The following is a 21,028-nucleotide window of genomic DNA, read 5'->3' as shown; positions in this document are numbered from 1 at the left end:
ATTCTATGAGGAGCCCCCAACTAACCCACACCTCCTATCTCCCTACCATGACATTTCCCTACACTGGGGCACTGAGCTTTGGTAGGACCAAGGGCTTCTCCTATTGATGCCCATCCTCTGCTACATATGCAGCTGGAGCCATAGGTCTGACCATGTGTACTCTTTGGATAGTGGTTTAGTCCCTGGGAGTTCTGGATGGTTGGTATTGCTGTTCTTATGAGGTTGCAAACCCCTTCAACTCTTTCAATCCTTTCTCTAACTCCTCTGATTAAGGACTCCATTCTTGGTTCAATGGTTGGCTGTGAGTATCCACCTCTGTATTTGTCATGCTAAGGCAGAGCCTCTCAGGAGACTGCTGTATCAAACTCCTGTCAGCATGTACTTCTTGGCACGTCTAAGTTTGGTGGGTGTATATCGGCAGAACAACCAGTGATTGTTCTGTTCTGTTGTTTTTATGTCTGTTTTCTTTTGGGTTCATTGAAAGGCTACTTTCTTGGTTTTGCTAGGGTGTAGTTTCCCTCATTGTGTTGAAGTTTTCCATCTATTACCTTTTGTAGGGCTGAATTTGTGGAAAAACACTGTGTAAATTTGTTTTTGTCATGGAATATCTTGGGTTCCCCATCTATGTTAATTGAGAGTGTTGCTGGATATAGTAGCCTGGGCTGGCATTTGTGCTCTGTTAAGATCTGTATGACATCTGCCCAGGGTCTTCTATCTTTAATAGTCTCTGTTGAGAATTTGGTGTGATTTTGATAGGTCTGCCTTCATAGATTACTTGACCATTTTTCCTTTACTGTTTTTAATACTCGTTCTTTGTATTGTGCATTTGGGTTTTTGACAATTATGTGACGGAAGAAATTTCTTTCCTGGTCCAATCTATTTGGAGTTCTGTAGGCTTCTTGTATTCTTATGGGCATCTCTTTCATTAAGTTAGGAAAATTTTCTTTCATAATTTTGTTGAAGATATTTATTGGCCCTTTAATTTGGGAATCTTTGCACTCTTCTATGCCTATTATCTTCAGGTTTGATCTTCTCATTGTGTCCCTAATTTTCTGGATTTTTGGGGTTAGGAGCTTTTTACATTTTGCATTTTCTTTGACTGTTTTGTCAATATTTTCTATGGTATCTTCTGCTCCTGAAATTCTCTCTTCTATCTCATGTTCTATTGGTAATGTTTGTGTCTATGACTCCTGATCTCTTTCCTAGGTTTTCTATTTCCAGGGTTATCTCCCTTTGTGATTTCTTTATTGTTTCTGTTTTCAATTTTAGATTCTGGGTGGTTATGTTTAATTCCTTCACCTGTTTGTTTGATTTTTGTTTTTCTTCTTTAAGGGCTTCTACCTATTTACCTGTGTTGTCCTCCATTTCTTTAAGGGAGTTATTTATGACCTTCTTAATGTCCTATAACATCATGAGTTGTGACTTTAAATCGGAATCTTTTCTGTTGTGTTGGAGTATCCAGAACTTGTGGTGGGGTAACTGATGATGAGCTCTGATGATGCCCAGTGGTTTTCGTTTCTGTTGCTTAGTTTCTTGGGCTTGCTTCTTGCCATCTGCTTATTTCTGGTGTTAGCTGGTCTTGCTGATTCTGACAGTGGCATGAGCCTCCTATTAGCCTGTGTCAGCACTACTGGGGGGACCAGCTGTCTTCCAACAGGTTCTGAATAGAGAGAGCTGTGTCACAGGGTCAGCACCTGGTGCAGACAGAAACTGGAAAAACCCTGTCTCAAACTTCTTCTCGATTCCTGTGTCCTGAAGTCTCCAGGTGGGTCTCTCAGAGCATCAGTGGTGGTCCTACCTGTGGTTTTAGGTGTGTCAGCACTTCTGGGGGACCAGCTCTCTCCCAGCAGGGTCTGGGTACAGGGTGCTTTGGCACCTGGTCAGCACAGACGCAGGCAGAATTGAAAAAGATCCTGTCCCAGACTTCTTTTGGTTCCTGTGTCCTGAGAGTTCTGGGTGGTTTATTCTTGGACCAGAAATTTGAGCAGAGGTCATGGTCTCACCTGTGCTCTCAGGTGTGCCAGTACTCCTGTGAGACTGGCTATCTCCCAGCAGCATCTGAGTATAGATTCGTTAAATATCCTTAATTGATACACAGAATTGGTTAAGGTTCTACCAAAGTCAGAGCAATATTACTTTAGTTATCTAAAGCTGTGTTAAAAATTATATGGAAAACTAGAGCTCCTAAGCTAATACAATCTTTTTAATGTTTTGTTTTGTTTTAAGACAGGGTTTCTCTGTGTAGTCCTGGCTGTCTTGGACCTCTGTTGGGAGCCATTGGTGCCTCACCAATAGATGGTGCCAGCTTCCTGACTATGATTCAGCTAACAGAGCTGTTGCCCAGCCCAAGAGACATAGTGCTCATATATCACAGACGTCACAGCCCGCTCTCGGGGCATGCTAATGAGCTACTGGAGGATGCACCAATCAGGTAGCAACACAAGTCTCCTGGGCATATATAAGCAGTGCATTTTTCTTCCACGTGGGGTCCCCTGCTCAGAGTGGGGTCCCCTGCTCAGAGTATTGTACAATAAAGGTTGTTCGCAGAAGAATCCTGTTGTTGCATGCCTTTTCCTGCCGGTGGGAAGTGGGGCGTGCGACAGACCTCGTTTTGTAGACCAGGCTAACCTAGAACTCAGAAATCCTCCTACCTATGCCTCCTGAGTGCTGGGATCAAAGGCATGTACTAATGTGTCTGGCACCAGTTAAAACAATCTTGACCAAAGAAATATAAATTTAAATTTGTCACATAGAAATGTATATATGTGTGTGCATACACACACATAACCTTTCTGACTTCAAGAGTTATTGATTCATCACACATAAAGATATATATATGTAGTTCATATAGTGTTACTTGTCTGTATGCTTTGAAAATCTTTTTATTGTTTTTGTGTGAATTTCACATTATGAACTTCAATTCCATGCATTTCCCCCTCCCCTTGTACTCACCCTTCACCTTTGCAATTTTCCACACAACAGAGGAAAAAAAATCCTTTTCTGGGGAAGTTATAGTGTGTCACAGTGTATCCCAAGGTATACCCTTTTGCCCAGACATTTTTGCTTACAAGTGTTCATTGTAATGAGCCATTGGTGTGGTAGGAGGCCCCTGCCTTCTGCTACCCCATCAATATTGGGACTTCACTGGAACTCTTTACACTATTCTGTTGTTCCCCTTTGGCATGGAAATTCTGTAATTTTGCTTTTGTAAGACTGATCCATTTTCATATTGCAGCAGTTTATTAGGTAAATGTTAGGGTGGGCCAGTTAAAAGACCTGAGCCTGAGCTACAATGGTCAGAGCCAGCTATTTCACTGTCATGCCTTTGGGGCCAGCTCTACCCAGGTGCCAGGTAAGATCAGAACCCTCTCTGTGACAAATATATCTGGTGAGGGATTGGCCAAGTCTACTTTTTCTTAGTGACCCTGGATCCAGCTCTCCTGCCTGCCACAGGTGGTAAAGAATGAGGGAGGGGAAAAGGGCATCTCTCCCTCATTCTACCACCGTACAGCAGACAAGAGGTAAAGCTGGATCTCCTGAACTCATGTCCTCAGGGCCAGCTCACCCAAGCAACCACATGTTTAGGACCAGCTTTACTGTACTGCCAAGGTTAGGTGCAGGGCCTGTTCTCCCAAGTGTTGTAGCAAGTGAGAAGGCAAGGCCAATTCTCTTCTCATAATTCCAGGGCCATCTCCTCAACCTGCTATAGGTGGCAGGAGGCAAGGGTTGGGAAAGACATCTCTCCTACTCTCACACTGTTATATGAGAAACAAGTAATGGTCAGATCTTCCACGCTCACACTCTCTTAGGATAGCTGGCCAGCAACTCCTGCAATTGAGGTCAGCTCTACTGTATTTTCTGTCCAATGTGTGCCTCCCACCTGCTATCCTGAATGCTGTAGATAGCTAGGGACAGGGTCAGCTCTTCTGTTCTCATGTCCATAGGAACAGCTCTTCCCGGATGCCCAGGTGAGGCAGGGTCCAGTTCTACTTAGGTCTCAGACTTCAACACATCTTCAGCAGCCCAGACCAGAAACATCTGCCTAGCCTTTGGTAGTAACAGATTCCTGCTGCTGCAGGACCATGGGCCTAGACATTGCCCCTGGTGTTGCACAGGCCAGGACCCCATCATGGTCCTAGGTAGCATCACTATCTGTTTATTAGACTCTTCCTTAGTACCTTTAAGACTCCAGTTCACCTTCTATTCATTGTGTCCACATCCTTATGTTTTTCTTTCCAATTTCTTCACTACTTACTTGCTCCTCTTTCTGGAATCCAGGGTCTCTGAGTATCTGGGGTCATCTCGGTAATGGTCTCTGGAGTGTTTATGCATTATGGCTCTAGACAGGGCTCAGTTCAGGCATGGTCTGCCCTGTCTCAGGTTTGGGTGGCTGGTGGTTATCTCAGCCTAGATCCCTGTCTGGGCCCCATAGTCTGGTGGTTGTCTTGGTGGCTTACTCTTTGCTTGGGTCCACATGGGTGGCACCATGCAAGAGCCACTTGTCTCAGGTTTACTCCTGCCCAGGGCCCCCAGTCCCAGGTGGGTTTCTTCTAGTCTCCAGATAACTTCCCACCCTAGGAACCTGCTCAGGCCCCTGTAATGCTAGATTGGTGGCTATCTCATGCTAGCATCATGTCTGGGGCCCCTAATGCACAATTGGTGGTTGTTTCAGGCTAGCTTCCTGTCTGAGACTCCTGGTACATGACTAGAGTTTGTGTTAGGTTTACTTTTTTAGAGAGTGTTAGGCTACCATTCATTCATTTGTCCATGGTTCAGAATTCTGAGTGAGTGTAGGTATAGCCTCTCTCCTCTCTTCCACCTACTGACACACACATGACACAGCAGTCACACCTACAGCACCTCTAGGGGCAATATAAATCTATATTTTAAAACAGAAACAAAACAAAACAACACAACCAAAAACTTTGGAGTGTGTTTTCAGGGACTTGACACCAAGATAATTTCGCACAATTCATAAAACTGGATTAAATTGTATAGCGCATAACTTGTTAAAATTAGAGATTCATGTTTAGCCACATACCCTTCACCAGGTGAATGGACAAGTGGCAGGTAGGACCAATATCTACAATGTAAAACAACATTAAACAAATCATCCAGATAGAAAATAGGTAAAATATTAGAGAGATATTTTACGAAGAAAAAACCCTTATCGATGGAGATTTACAAGAAAAGATGGCCAATGTTGCCAATAGTTAGAGCAAAATAACTGAAAAGCATGAGGCAATGACATATTCGTACATGTGTACTAGAATGATTAAAACAAAGCCTTATCTGTTTTGAATGCTGACAAATATGCAGAGAGCCACTTGTCCTTGTGATGTAATACAGGGACTTTAGTAAAGTTATTAACTATTAAAGCAAGACACAAGCAAACAATAAAACCACACATCAAGATCTAGTCCTCTGTTAAGAACAGTATGTGCTCTTAACTACTGAGCCACCTTCTAAGTCCTGCTCTTAACCACTGAGCCAATTCATTTTTTAAAAAATATTTTATTATGCTTTTTAAAGAATTACTTTATATATATGAACACACTGTTGCTGTCTTCAGACACACCAGAAAAGGGCATCAGATTTCATTACAGATAGTTGTGAGCCACCATGTCGTTGCTGGGATTTGAACTCATGACCTCTGGAAGAGCAGTCAGTGCTCCTATCCACTGAGCCATCTCTCCAGCCTGAGCCAATTCTTAAGTTTGCCAATCATCAACATTGTAATTGTTTACTGACCTTTGACTGCAGTCAGGATGGGTAACCATTCATTAAGTTATGCTGTAGGGTTGTAAGATGCCATCCTTGCTCACAACTAAGGATATGTGAAAGGGCATCTGTGTCTTGCCCATGATTTTTCAGAGCAGTTGTTATAAGAGGTAGGCAGAGCCTTCCAAGACCTGCGTTATTTTTTCAGAGCTCTGTCCTGACATGATCCTCTTGGAAATTTATCTTTATTTAACTTCCTTAATGTTCCAGAGTTTTCCAGTTTAATATTAACATCAATATTTTTACTTTAATAATACTATTTTAAAATAATGCAAGCAAACCATTATGGGTTCAAATTTTTCTTTCTCTTACACACATTTTCTACTATTTTATTTTTCTTATTGTTACCCTAGTTTTCATGAAGTAGCATGTTGTGGTAATTTCAATATAGGTTTAACTAGGGGTTAGTAATATCAAACACTTTTTAAGTGATTGGTTATTTATAAGTTATTTGTAGAAATGTATATTAAAAGTGTTTGTTCAGTGTAGTAGTTTACTAAGTCTTTATTACTGATGTTATAGATGCTAGATACCAAAATCCTATTAACAGCTAATTGACTTACAAATCATTTTTATTGTGTTGAAGGGTATACATATGCACTTTCTTTTGGCTATGATTCAAGACACAAAAGTTGTTAAAAATGAAGTCATTTTACCTGTGTTAACCTTGATGAAATCTACCTTACCTGCAATTTTTTTTTGGCTGTTTGTACTTTAGGACTCATACATAAGCAAGCTCATTTTGTTGCTAGGAAGGTGTGATGTCTTATCTTGGTTGCCAACTTGATTATATCTGGAATCACTTAAAACCCAAGCAAGTGTGCACATCTGCAAAACCTTTTCTTGACTATGTAATTATAGCACACTGTAGATCTTAGCTCCATGTTCTGGTAGCAGTATACATGAAAAAGTACAGAAGAAAGAAGCTTTTGTTCTTAGTCTGCTTTCCTGCTTGCCTACACTTTTATTTGAATGTTCATGCACATGCTAAAACATTCTAAATATGAATGCTATTCCTCCATGACTAAAAATAAATCTTGGTGGAAGATACAAACAAAAAGTCAAAAATCAAAACAAAACAAAACAGTGAAAGAAGACTTTGCAGAAGTTAACCCTATTTTTTTTTTTTTTTATCAGAAAGAGCTGCATTGTAATGTGAGGCAATCTTGATCAGTAATTATATAGAGCTTTCTAAAAAATGGGGGCCAATAGTAGCATAAATTTGCAATTACAAATGCAGACTTTAATCCATTCATATTTTATCTACTTAAATTTATATAAGTAGCTAGGCAAAGATTATTAAAAGAGGATCCGTGGTTGTAAGCACATCATCAAAAATGAGTAGAAAAAGGTAAGACAGATACCCATGAGTCTAGCCACTTTGGAAGTCACTCTGATTGGAGATTTGCATTTGATAAGATGAAAGTTAAGGTTCTGTTTTTAGTGAAACTTTAAGGATTGTTTGTGAGAGTGTCAACCCACTGACACATTACTTTTTTCCCTTTGGCATAAATGTTTATACAGCTTACCTTTAACATGTCAACAATAATGAGAGCCCTTCCTTGGTGCTATAAAGCTTCACTGTAGCTTTCCTGACTGGTAACCTGCCTGGAACATGCCATGAAGCAATGTTAGGTGTTCCTGAAGTTATACATTGTGGTATTCGTCAGTTTCTGGATCCCTCACCCACATGAACATCAGCATCCAAGGAAGGCCATAGTGGCCATGAGTCTGTCTCTTCATTTTGATTCCAATGCAGAGCTATGAGGATTCATCTTTGCCCTGTTTGCTCATTTAGTCTGTTTGGGTGTGTCAGGAGTGAGCATCAAGGAGTAAAAATGTAAGCATATTCTATGTGTAAAAAATATAATAGCAAGGAGACAAATCATGTGTTGCACAAAAAAATAAAAATAATATCATTAATATTTTGAAAATATAGTTAATTATAATGTTATGGAAAGGAGCAGGGAACAAACAACAAAGTTTTCCTTGAAATTCACCTGCCTCAGAGCTCGATTATATGTCTCAAATTTGATTCTGGAATGGAACCAAGGAGAAAACAAGAGCAAAGCTTACTTGAAAATAAACATTCAACAGTACCATGTCTACTTAGGAAGTAAAAGGGAAAGTTAGCCACCCTTGGGAAAACACAGGGAATTGGCTGAGGGCAGATATTGCACTGATATAAGGCTGAGGTCTCCTGCTGAGGTTGCAATAAAAATAGACATGCTTCCATCCACATCTCCGTACAGATATACAACAGAGATGGGGTTTTTGTATTTTAAATACTTTATTAATGGAATACAAACAGAAAAGAGTTCTTTCAGGAGCATATATAGCAAAGATAGATAGATATAGGGGCTAAAAATAATCCTATCAACATAGATTACAAAATCTGGAGAAAAATCTTATAAAAAATTAGAATGAACTAAGCATGAAAATGTTCATCATTCTTCTTCATGAAGAAAATGCAAATCCAAACTGGAATGAGATTCTAGGTCACCCCAACCAGAATGAATATTATTAAGAAAACACATTTTACCAAAAGCAGAGTCAATGCAATTCCTATACAATTCTTTACAGACCTTGAAAGAACAATACTCAAGTTACTATGGAAAAACAAAAAACCCAGGATAACTGAAACAATCTTATACAATAAAAGAACTTCTGGAGAAGTCACCATTTCTAATTTCTGGCTGGACTACAGAGAAATGGTGATAAAACCACATAGTATTGGCATTAAACTCAGACAGGTTGATCAATAGAATTTAATCAAAAACCTAGAAGTAAATCTACATATATACAGACACTTTTTTTTTTGGCAAAAGAGGCCAAAACTATGCAACAGAAAAACAAACTTCAACAAACAGTTCTGTTCTAACTGGACGGATGTCTGCCTGTAGAAGAATGCAAATAGATCCATATCTATCACCTGGAACAAAAACTAAGTCCAAGTGGATAAAAGACCTCAACATAAAAGAAGATACACTAAACTTTATAGAAGAGAAAGTGGGGAATAGTCATGAATGCTTTGTTACGGAAGACAACTGAATAGAACACCAATAGCTCAGGTACTAAGATCAATAATTAATAAATAAAATTCTTGTTTGAAAAGCACCTGAAGAAATATTTAACATTCTTAGTCATGAGGAAAATGCAAGTCAAAATGACTCTGAGATCCCATCTCATACTGTCAGAGTGGCTAAGATCAAAACCTCAACTGACAGTTCATGCTGGTGAGGATGTGACATAAGAGGTACTCTGTTCCACTGCTGGTGGGAGTGCAAACTTGTAGAACCACTTTGAAAATATTTTTGGTGCTTTTTCAGAAGATTTGGAATAGATCTATCTCAAGGTCCAGCTATACCACTCCCAGACCTATACTCAAAAAAAAAAAAAATTATGCAGGGCGATAGATATGGATTTATTTGTATTTTTCTACATGTAGACATTCATTCAGTTAGAACAGAACCATTTATTGAAAATACTTCCTTTTTTTCTGTTGTGGTATGCTCCATCATACCACAATGCGTAACTATGTTCATAGCAGGTACTTGTAATCAAGAAACTAGAAGCAATTAGCTGTCTCACAACTCTCGAATGGATAAAAAATGTGGTAAATTTAAACCAGTAGAGAATTACTACTCAGACACATGGATGGAACTGGAAAAAATCCTGCATGAGGTAACCCAGACCCAAATACAAACATGGTATGTCCTCATAAGTGTATATTACCTATAAAGTAAAGAATAACCATGCTACAGATCCAAAGAAGCTAAGTAACGAGGAACACTCAAGGCAGGGAATATCACTTAAAAGGGGAAATAGAATAGACATCATGGATGGATGCAGCAGCCAGGGGTCTGAATAGGGAGGATGTGGGAATAGGAACAGGAGGAATCAGGTTGGGGGAGGATGAAGGGAGTACTGGCAGAGACAACTGGAATGGGGGTCATCTCTAGGATGAGCAAGAAATCTAGGACAATTGAATCTTCCAGGAATCTATGAGGTGACCTTAGCTAAGGCTCCTAGCAATGCAGAATATGAAACTGAAACTGGCCATCTTCTGTAACCAAGTAAGACTTCCAATGGGGGAATTGGTACACCGACCCAGACACAAAACATTTGACTTACAATTTGTACTGTCTACATGATGTTCAGGGGTAAAGATGGGGCAGAGATTGAGGGAGTGGCCAACCTATGGCTGGCCCAGCTTGAGGAGTCCACCCCTGACACTGTTAATAAAAATTCTGCAATACATAGATAGGAGCCTATCATAGTTGTCATCAGAGAGGCTTCTTTCAGAAATTGATGGAAACAGAGACAGAGATCCACAGCTAAACTTTTAAATGGAGCGTGGAGAATCCTGGAGAGGGTGGTAAGAAGGGATTGTAGGAGCAGGAGGGGTCAAGGACATTGAAAGAAAATCCAAATAATCAACCAACTTTGGCCCATAGGGCTCACAGAGACTGAACTGACAACCAGAGATCCTGTACCAGACTGACCTACAGCCTCTGCCCATAAGTTACAGTTGTATAGTTTGGTCTTTGTATGGGACTCCAAACAGCGAGATATGAGCCTTTCTCTCACTCTGTTGTCTGCTTTGGGACCCTTCCTCCTAGTGGGTTTCCTAGTCGTCCCTTAATAGGAGCAGATGGACTGAATCATACTGCAACTCGATATTTCATGGGTGGTTGGTATTTATGGAAGTCCAACCATATTCTGAAGAGAAACAGAGGAAGAAAGGATGGAGAAGGCAGGAGGATGGAGGTGGAGGAAGAGACTGAGATAAGAGGGGGAAAACTGCAGTTAGGATGTAAATTAAAAGGAAATATATATATATATATATATGTGTGTGTGTGTGTGTGTGTGTGTGTGTGTGTGTGTGTGTGTGTGTATAAGTCTGGGATATATGTTAGATAAAAATAGAATTTCTTAAAATAAAAATCTGTCAGAAATGTTAGGCTGGTCCCAGGATTTTCACAGCACCACCTCAATCCAGGTTCATCAGAATGAAACGACCTGAGTTCTCAACTCTTGGTTCTCTTTGATTCATTGCTGGCCAATTTTCCCACAGAAGATGCTTTGTAGCAGGAAAGTCCTTAGATTTTCCTTGTGTAGCATTTCATGGTATTGCTTCTAACAGTACTGAGCAGGTGTAGTAAGCAGCTGATGCTCCTTGGCTCTTCCTGTTTTAGCTTTCCAGAGGGTTTGTTGTCAAATGTGTTCTTGTTGACTGCCCTGATGAAGGATTGCATCTTACCACCACAAGGCAGGGATCATAGATTCTCTATAAAAATGTGCTAAGTAGTAATTAAGTAAATGATTGGACTGATGAATATGTGACAATGTTTCATTGATACACTATCATAATCTTATTTGGTCATCAATAAAATATTGATACAAGATGCTCAAGTTATCTGTGGATCTGCATATCATATTTAAGATTTTTAATTTAAGATTCTTAAATAATTTTATAAGAAAATAATGTAAATTCAGAACCAGTAATTCTTCAAACATATGTTATTTTATCTACATGAAAACAGCATAATTTATTATTATAAAATAATTTTAGGTTGATACTAGAGTCCATGAAATCAGACAACTTGGAAATTACCTATCAATGTTTCCTGGTGCAGGCCCAAGCTAAAGGGTGGTAATAATTAGCTCCATTATTACTCATAAACATAGACATGATTGACAAGGCAAGAGATTTCTAGGCAATAACTTTTCTAATGTTGTTAGAGGATCTGAAGTAACCATTTAATCATGCAAAAAAAAAAAAAGCACCATTTACTGTAAAGCGTCTGCTAAACTTTTGTTATGACAGAAAATATAATCAGACATTTTAAACAGCTAAATGTGATGATTGCCAAAATTGACATGCCATAGAGATGTCAAAGCAGGAAGATTTCTGATCAGCCATTCTATAGAAACTCAAGAAAACCGTCTTAGTTCACATTTCCCTTCATTGCTTGCTCATTTTTACTTGCTAAATTCATTTAAACCATACCCATATGTTCTTACTTTCAACTGCCGCCATATTTCTAACACGCCTGATGTCCCTCCTAGATAAATGACTCCATGTCACTTTCAACACCTCCTCTTATGTTCATGTTTGATTGAGAGTACTCATACTTAAAATCCATGTGGAATGCCAAAATCTTTTAAAATAGAAAAGTACATTTCAATCACTTCCCACTGGCAGGCAGCAAATGAAGGAACATGGAAGCACTAGTCATAGACAGATCTTATTTGAAATTCTTGCTAAGAGAACCCAATTTTTATTTAGTGTTCACACTTCAAATCTGGCCTACATAACTGAAGGGGTGGTATTTGTAAATAGGACTAGTTTCATAAAACTGTCGTGAAGTTGTAGTAAAGATAATCCATAGACATCCTAATGAATGAGAGTTTACAACAATTTCACTTAATGCTCACAAAATCCCAAGAAGATCAACTCTAATATTCTGACAAGAAGAAGAAAAAAAGGGAGGATGAGGAGGAAGAGAAAGAGTCGGAGGAGAAAGGGTAGGAAGAGGGGAAGGTGGAAGGTAAGAGAAGGAAGGGAAGGTAGAGGCAGCGGCAGCAAAGCCACAGCAAGCATAAAGATTGACCCAGAATATCTTGATATACATCGAGTAACTGAATCTGTTACTTGAACAAAAATAGACATTCAATAAACATTATATTGACTTTAGAGCTAAGTGAATAATACTTTACCTGATTTTCTAAGTTATTCTTAACACGCTCCCTTGTGCCAGTAATTACACTCGAATTTAAAGAGGATAAGTGCTATATCTTGATCTAAAAAGCAATCAAGTATGTTTGACAGTGAGAATTAAAAAATACTCTGTTATTGTATGACAACTTTGGTTTAATATCTAAGATCCAGATAACTAAAATAGATCAAATTATTTTGACACAGAGGTAAATTTGAGAACAAGAAGGAAAATAACATTCAAGAATGATATAATTTAATTTATGTCAATTATTTTAAAAATACATATAACACTGTATCAAACATTTTGGGTAATTCTAAGGAATATATTGTATTAATTTCATTTCCTACTGCTGTGAAAAGATACTGTATCAAAAGACACTTAAGGGAAAAAATCCTATCTGGCTTATTAGTCCCAGGTGAGATTTAGTTCCTAATGGCTAGGAAGGTATAGAAATCAGGAACATGAGGCCAGCTTATCACATCATATCCAGTCTGGAAGTAGAAAGGAAACAGGAAATTGCTCATCAATAAACTCTTCAAAGCCCACAGATAGTGACATACTTCTTCCAACAAGGCCCCACCACTTACTAGTTCTATAACCTTCTAAAACACTTTTAGCAACTGGGGACCAAACATTTCATCACATGTACCTACAGAGGGGATCACACATTCAAACACAACATATCATTACTGGTATGACATAATTTTTTGTAACATGGCTTATTATTTTATTTTTAACTAAAGAAAATAATTTTAAATATTATAAATGATGAACGATAAATAAGATACCCCTACTATGCTCAGAAAAGCATAAGAAGTTAGGTGAGAAGGTAAATGTGGTAAAAACAGAGAGGGGCAAGAGAAGGGGGAGAGAGGGATTACACGTCAATCTGAGACACTTGAAGTTTGTCCTCAATTACCTTTGTGTACTACAAGTTTAATTTACAAAGAGGACTTAGATTGGCCATTTCTGACAAAAGCAAACTAAATAGTCTCAAATAGTCTCAACCCTGAAATTCATCCTCTAGCAATTTTGAATGATCATTGATTTCAAATTACGTATTCTGTTTTATATATATGCTTTACATTTCAAATGTTATCCTCTTTCTCAGATTCCCCTCCATAACCCCTATCCAATCTCCCCTTCTACTTGTTTCTGTGAGGATATTTACCCACCCACTCCTACCACCGTGCCCTGACATTCCCTTGAGCATGTCACTGGGGCATTTAGCCTTGGCAGGACCAAGGGCTTCTCCTCCCATTGATGTCCAACAAGACCATCCTCTGCTACTTATGTGGCTGGAGCCATGGGTCCATCCATGTGTACTCTTTTGTTAGTGCTTTAGTCCCTTGGACTATGGTTGGTTGATATTGTTGTTCTTGTGGGGTTGTGAAACTCTTTAACTCCTTAGATCCCGTCTCTAACTCCTCAATTAAGGACCCCATTCTCAGTTCCATAATTTGGTTTTGAACATCTATCTATGTATTTGTCATGCTAAGGCAGAGCTTCTTGGAAGAAAGCTTTAACAGGACCCTGTCAGCATGATCTCTTGGCATTAGCAATATTATCTGGGATTGGTGGCTGTATGTGGGCTGAATCCCCAAGTAGGGCAGACTCTGACTGGCCTTTTCTTCAGTCTCTTTTCCAAACTTTGTCTCCATATTTCCTCCTGAGAATATTTTTGTTCCACATTCTAAGGAGGACTGAAGCATCCACATTTTGGTCATCCTTCTTGAGTTTCATGTGGTCTGTGAATTGAATCTTAGTTATTCTGAGCTTTGGGGCTAAAATCCAATTATCAGTGAGTGCATACCATGGGTACTTTTGGTGATTGGATTGCTTTACTCGAAATGATATTTCCCAGTTTCATCCATTTGCATCAAAATTTCATGAAGTCATTGTTTTCAATAACTGAGAAGTACTCCATTGTGTAAATATACCACATTTTCTGTATCCATTCCTCTGTTGAAGGACATTTGGATTCTTACCAGATTCTGGCTATTATAAATAAGGCTGTTTTAAACATGGTGGAAGATGTTTCCTTTTCATATGTTTGAGCATCTTTTGGGTATATGACCAGGAGAGGTATAGCTGGGTCCTCAGGTAGTACTATGTCCAATTTTCTGAGAAACACCAGACTGATTTCCAGAGAGGTTGTACCTGCTTGCAATCCCACCAGCAATGGAGCTATGTTCCTCTTTCTCCACATCCTTGCCAGAATCTGCTCTCATCTGTGTTTCTTATCTTAGTTGTTATGACTAGTGGAATCTCAGGGTTATTTTGATTCAAATTTCCTTGATGACTAAGGATGCTGAAAATTTCTTTGGGTGCTTCTCACCCATTTGGTTTTACTCAGTTGAGAATTCTTTGTTTGGTTTATAATAAGGTTATTTCATTTATGGAGTCTAAATTCTTGAGTTCTTTTTATATATTGTATATTAGCCCTCTATTGGACGTAGGATTGGCAAAAATCTTTCCCATTCTGTTGGTTGCTGTTTTGTCCTAATGAAAGTGTCCTTACAGAAGATTTTTGTTTTTGTCTTTTGTTTTAGTTTTTTTTTTTTTTTTTTTGCCTTACAGAAGCTTTGCAATTTTATAAGGTCTTATTTGTCTGTTTTTGATCTTATAGCATAAGCCATTGGTGTTCTGTTGAGAAAAATTTCCCCAGTACTCATGTGTTCAAGGTTCTTCTCTATCTTTTTCTATTACTTTGAGTATATCTGGATTTATATGAAATGTATCCTGATCCGCTTTGTTCAGGGAGATGAGAATGAATCAATTTGCATTCTTTTACATGTTGACTGCCATTTGGACCAGCACCATTTGTTGAAAATTGTAGTTTTTTCACTGAATGGTTTTAACTCCTTTGTCAAAGATCAAGTGACCATAGGTGTGTGGATTCATATCTGGGTCTTCAATTCTATTCCATTCATCTACCTTCCTGTCTCTGTACCAATACCATACATTTTTTTAAATCAGTATTTCTCTGTAATAGAGCTTGAGGTCAGGGATGGTGATTCCCCCAGCAGTTCTTTTATTGTTGAGAACAGGTTTTGCTATCCTGGATTTTTTGTTATTTCAAATGATTTTGCAAATTGCTCTTTCTATCTCAATGAAGAATTGCATTGGAATTTTGATGGGAATTGCTTTGAATCTGTAGATTGCTTTGGGCAAAATGTCTATTTGTACTATATTAATCCTGCCAATCCATGAGCATGGGAGATCTTTTCAGCTTCTCAGGGCTTCAATTTTCTTCTTTAGAGACTTAAAGTTCTTGTCATACAGATCTTTCACTTGCTTGATTAGAGTCACATTAAGATATTTTATATTATTTGTGACTGTTGTGAAGGGTGTCATTTCTCTAATTTCTTTTTCAGCCTGTTTGTCCTTTGAGGAGAGGAAGGCTATTGATTTGCTTGAGTTTATTTCATATACAGCCACTTTGCAAAAATTATTTATCAGATGTAGGAGTTTTTGGTGGAATCTTTGGGGTCACATAAGTATACTTCCATATCATCTGCAAATAGTGATATTTTGACATCTTTTTTTCCAATTTGTATTGCTTTGACCTCCTTTTTATGTCTAATTGCTCTGGCTAGAATTTTGATTCCTAAAATGAATAGGTAGGGAGAGAGTGGGCATCCTGTCTAGTTCTTGATTTTAGTGCGACCGCTTCACGTTTCTCATCATTTAGTTTGATGGATGCTACTGGTTTACTGTATATTGCTTTTATTATGTTAGGTATGGACCTTTAATTCCTGATTTCTCCAAGACTTTTAACATAAAGAAGTGTTGAATTTTGTCAAATGCTTTCTCGGCATCTAATGATATTATTATGTCTTTTTTCCTTTGAGTTTGTGTATATAGTAGAGTAAGTTGACAAATTTTCATATATTGAACCATCCCAGCATCTCTGGGATGAAGACTGCTTGATCATGATGGATGATTGTTTTTTATTTATTCTTGGATTCAGTTTGGGAGAACTGTATTATTTTTCATAAGGGAAATTCATCTGAAGTTTCCTTTCTTTGTTGGATCCTTGAGAGGTTTTGGTATATACATAATTGTGGCTTCATAGAAGGAATTGGCTATTGTTTCTTTGTTTCTATTTTGTGGACTAGTTTAGAGAGTGTTTGTATTAGTTTTACTCTGAAGGTTTGATAGAATTCTGCATTAAACCCATTTGGTCCTAGGTTTGTTTTATTTATTTATTTATTTATTTATTTATTTATTTATTTATTTTTTCTTTTTTAAATGCTTTTATTTGTTTTGGGGTTTTGGGTTGTTTAGTTAATTTATCTGATTCAGATTCAACTTTGGTACCTGGTATCTGTGTAAAAAGATGTCCATGTCATCCAAATTTGAGAGTTTTGTTGAATATAGGCTTTTGTAGTAGGATCTGATGATTTCTTTGAATTTTCTTTGTTGATTTGAATACTGCCTCTATGCCATCTTGTTAGTCTGCCTAAGCCTTTATTTATCTTGTTTATTTTCTCTAAGTATCAAGTCTTTGTATAGTTGGTTCTTTTTGTTTCTACTTGGTTGATTTTAGCCCTGAGTTTGGTTATGTCCTGTGTCTACACCTCTTGGGTGTATTTGCTTTTTGTTTTGTTCTAGAGCCTTTGGTGTGCTGTCTAGCTGCTACTATGTACTCTTTCCAGTTACTTTTTGGAGGCACTCAGAACTATGAGTTTTTTCTTAGCACAGCTTTCATTATGTACCATAAGTTTGGGTATGTTGTGCCTTAATTTTCATTAAATTAATACATTTTTTATTACTTTTATATTTAGTAACATACATGTAATCAATAATCTTTCAAATACTTTGAAAGGCATGAACTTCTTTTTTTTTATAAAGGACTTTATTTTACAAAACAAAGATGAATGTACAGATTTTAAACATTTTTGCTTAAAATTATACATTTTTGTCAGTACTGTTTTTTCAGATATTAAAATAATTTTTACATTAAACTATGTGAATATATTTTTTAGTCAGTACTTGATTTTTTTAAAAACTTGGCAGTATGCATTGAAAACCTAATAGTTACCATGAGCGTAAAGTACATGCAAAACAAAACTCAACATGGAAATAGTCAAAGTCTTCTTGTTTTGTAAATATAATTTTTTTTGTTTTCTTTATTTCTTGGACTTCATACAGTCTGTGAGTTGTTTCTGGGGGAGTGCAAGCCTCTGGGGTTAGCATCCCACTATCAGTGACTGCATATTATGTCTGTTCTTTTGTGACTGGGTTATCTCACTCAGGATGATATTCTCTAGATGCAGACATTTTCTTAAGAATTTGGTTAGGTCATTGTTTCTGGTGACTGAGTAGTATTCCATTGTGTAAATGTACCACAATTTTTGTATCCATTCATCTTCTGAAGGACATCTGGGTTCTTTCCAGCTTCTGGCTATTATAAATAGAGCCGCTATGAACATTGTAGTGCATATATCTTTGTTGTGTATTAAAGTGTCTCTGGGGTATATGCCCAGAAGTGGAATAGCTGGGTCTTCAGGTAGTAATATATCCAATTTTCTGAGGTATTGCCAGACTGATTTCCAGAGTGGTTGTATTAGTTTGAAACCCCACCAACACTGGAGAAGTGTTCCTCTTTCTCCGCAGCCTCTCCAGCATCTGCTGTCATCTGATTTTTGGATCTTGGCCAATCTGACTGGTGTGAGGTGGAATCTCAGGGTTGTTTTGATTTGCATTTCCCTGATGGCTAAGGATGTCGAGCACTTCCTCAAACGTTTCGAGGCCATGTGGTGTTCCTCAACTGAGAACGTTTTGTTTAGCTCTGTACCCCATTTTTTAATAAAGTTATTTGATTCTCTGGTGTCTAGCTTTTTGAGTTCCTTGTAAACCTTGAATATTAGGCCTCTATCTGATGTGGTGTTGGTAAAGATCTTTTCCCATTCTGTTGGTTGCTGTTTTGTTTTCTTGATGATGTCCTTAGCCTTACAGAAACTTTGCAATCTCATTCAGTCCCATTTGTTAATCTTTGACCTTAGAGCTTGAGCCATTGGTGTTTTGTTCAGGAAATTTTCTCCTGTGCCTATGTGTTCTAAGGTTTTCCCTACTTTCTCATCTAATAGTTTCAGTGTATCTGGTTTAATGTGGAGATCTTTGATCCACTTACACTTGAGCTTTGTACAAGGAGATAAGAAAGGGTCTATTTTCATTCTTTTGCATGCTGAGTGCCAGTTGGACCGGCACCATTTGTTGAATAGGCTGTCCTTTTTCCATTGAATGTTTGGGGCTCCTTTGTCAAAAATCAGGTGACCATATATGTGAGGGCTTATTTCTGGATCTTCTATTCTATTCCATTGATCCACATGCCTGTTTCTGTACCAGTACCATGCAGTTTTCAGCACAATTGCCTTGTAATATAGCTTGAGGTCAGGAATAGTGATTCCCGCAGATGTTTTTTTGTTGTTGAGGATGGATTTAGCTATTCTAGGTCTTTTGTTATTCCATATGAAATTGCACATTGATCTTTCCAGTTCCATTAAGAACTGGGTTGGAATTTTGATAGGGATTGCATTGAATCTGTAGATTGCTTTTGGTAGGATGGCCATTTTTAAGATGTTGATCTTTCCATTCCATGAGCATGAGAGATCTTTCCATTTTCTGAGAACTTCCTCAATTTCTTTCTTTAGAGGTTTGAAGTTCTTGTCGTACAGGTCCTTCACTTGGTTAGTTAGAGTCACACCAAGGTATTTCATAGTTTTTGTGACGATTGTGAAGGGTACCTTTTCCCTAATTTCTTTCTCCACATGTTTGTTCTTTGAGTATAGGAAGTCTACTGATTTGTTCGAGTTAATTTTGTATCCAGCCACTTTGCTGAACTTGTTTATCAGCTGTAGGAGTTCTCTGGTGGAATTTTTGGGGTCACTCCAGTACACTATCATGTCATCGGCAAAAAGTGATGTTTTTATCACTTTCTTTGCGATTTGTATTTCCTTGATCTCCTTTTGCTGTCTAATTGCTCCAGCCAGGACTTCCAGTTCTATGTTGAATAGGTAGGGGGAGATTGGGCAGCATTGTCGAGTCCCTGATTTTAGTGGGATTGCTTCAAGTTTCTCGCCATTAAGTTTGATGTTGGCTGTTGGTTTGCTGTATATTGCATTTATTCGTTGAATTCTAGAAAATCCTTAATTTTTTTTATTTCTTTTTTTACCCTGCTATCATTTAACAGAGTGTTGTTTAGTTTCCACGTGTATGTGGGCTTTTTGGTGTCTTGGTTGTTGTTAAAGACCAGCCGTAGACCATGGTGATCTCAGAGGATGCATGGGAGTATTTCAATCTTCTTATATCGATGGAGGCTCGTTCTGTGTCCAATTATGTGGTCAATTTTCAAGAAGGTGCCATGGGGTGCTGAGAAGTTGTATTCTTTTACTTTAGGATAATATTTTCTGTATATATCTATTAATTCTAGTTGGTTCAAAGTCTCTGCTAGTTTTGCAGTGTCCTTGTTCAGTTTCTGTTTCCCTGATCTGTCCATTGGTGAGAGTGGGGTATTAAAGTCTCCCACTATTATTGTGTAAGGAGAAATTTATTTTTTGAGCTTTAGTAGGGTTTCTTTTATGAATGTGGGTGACTTTTTATTTGGAGCATATATGTTAAGGATTGAGAGTCTCTCCTGACTGGTTTCCCTGGTAATGAGTAAAAAGTGTCCTTCCTTATCTTTTTTGATAACTTTTGGTTGGAAATTTACTTTATTCGATATTGGAATAGCCACTCCAGCTTTCTTCTTGGAGCTGTTTGCTTGGAAGTTTTTTTCTCATTCTTTAACTCTGAGATAGTGTCTGTTTTTGACTCTGAGATGAGTTTCCTGTATGTAGCAAAATGCTGGATTTTGTTTATGTATCCAGTCTGATAGCCTATGTCTCTTTATTGGGGAGTTGAGTCCATTTATGTTAATTGATATCAAGGAATAATTGTTTCTATTTTCTGCCATTATTGCTTTTGTGGGTTGAGTTGTGTCTGTGTCTTTTTCTTTTTTTAGTTTTCTTGTTTAGGAGTTTTCTTGTTTTTACTAGGCTGTATTTTCCCTCATTGTATTGGGTTTTCCACCTATAATTCGTTGTAGTGCTGGGTTTGTGGTCAGATATTGTGTAAATTTTGATTTGTCTTGAAATATCTTCATCTCTCCATCGATTGTGATTGATAGTTTTGCTGGGTATAGCAGCTTGGGCTGGCACTTGTGTTCTCTTAGGGTGTGCATGATGTCTGTCCATGTTCTTCTAGCTTTCATAGTCTCTGTTGAGAAATCGGGTGTGAGTCTGATTGGCCTGCCTTTATATGTTACCTGACCTTTTTTCCTTACTGCTTTTAGTATTCTTTCTTTGCTTTGGGCAGTTGATGTTTTGACTATTATTTGTCGGGAGGTATTTCTTTTCTGGTCCAACCTATTTGGAGTTCTGAAGGCTTCTTTTATGCTCATGGTCATCACATTCTTGAGGGTAGGGAAGTTTTCTTCTACGATTTTGTTGAAGATATTTACTGTGCCTCTTAGTTGA

Source organism: Micromys minutus, assembly GCF_963924665.1.
Source record: "Micromys minutus genome assembly, chromosome: 26".
Taxonomy (NCBI): Eukaryota; Metazoa; Chordata; class Mammalia; order Rodentia; family Muridae; genus Micromys; species Micromys minutus.
Note: the sequence above shows the minus strand (reverse complement) of the source record.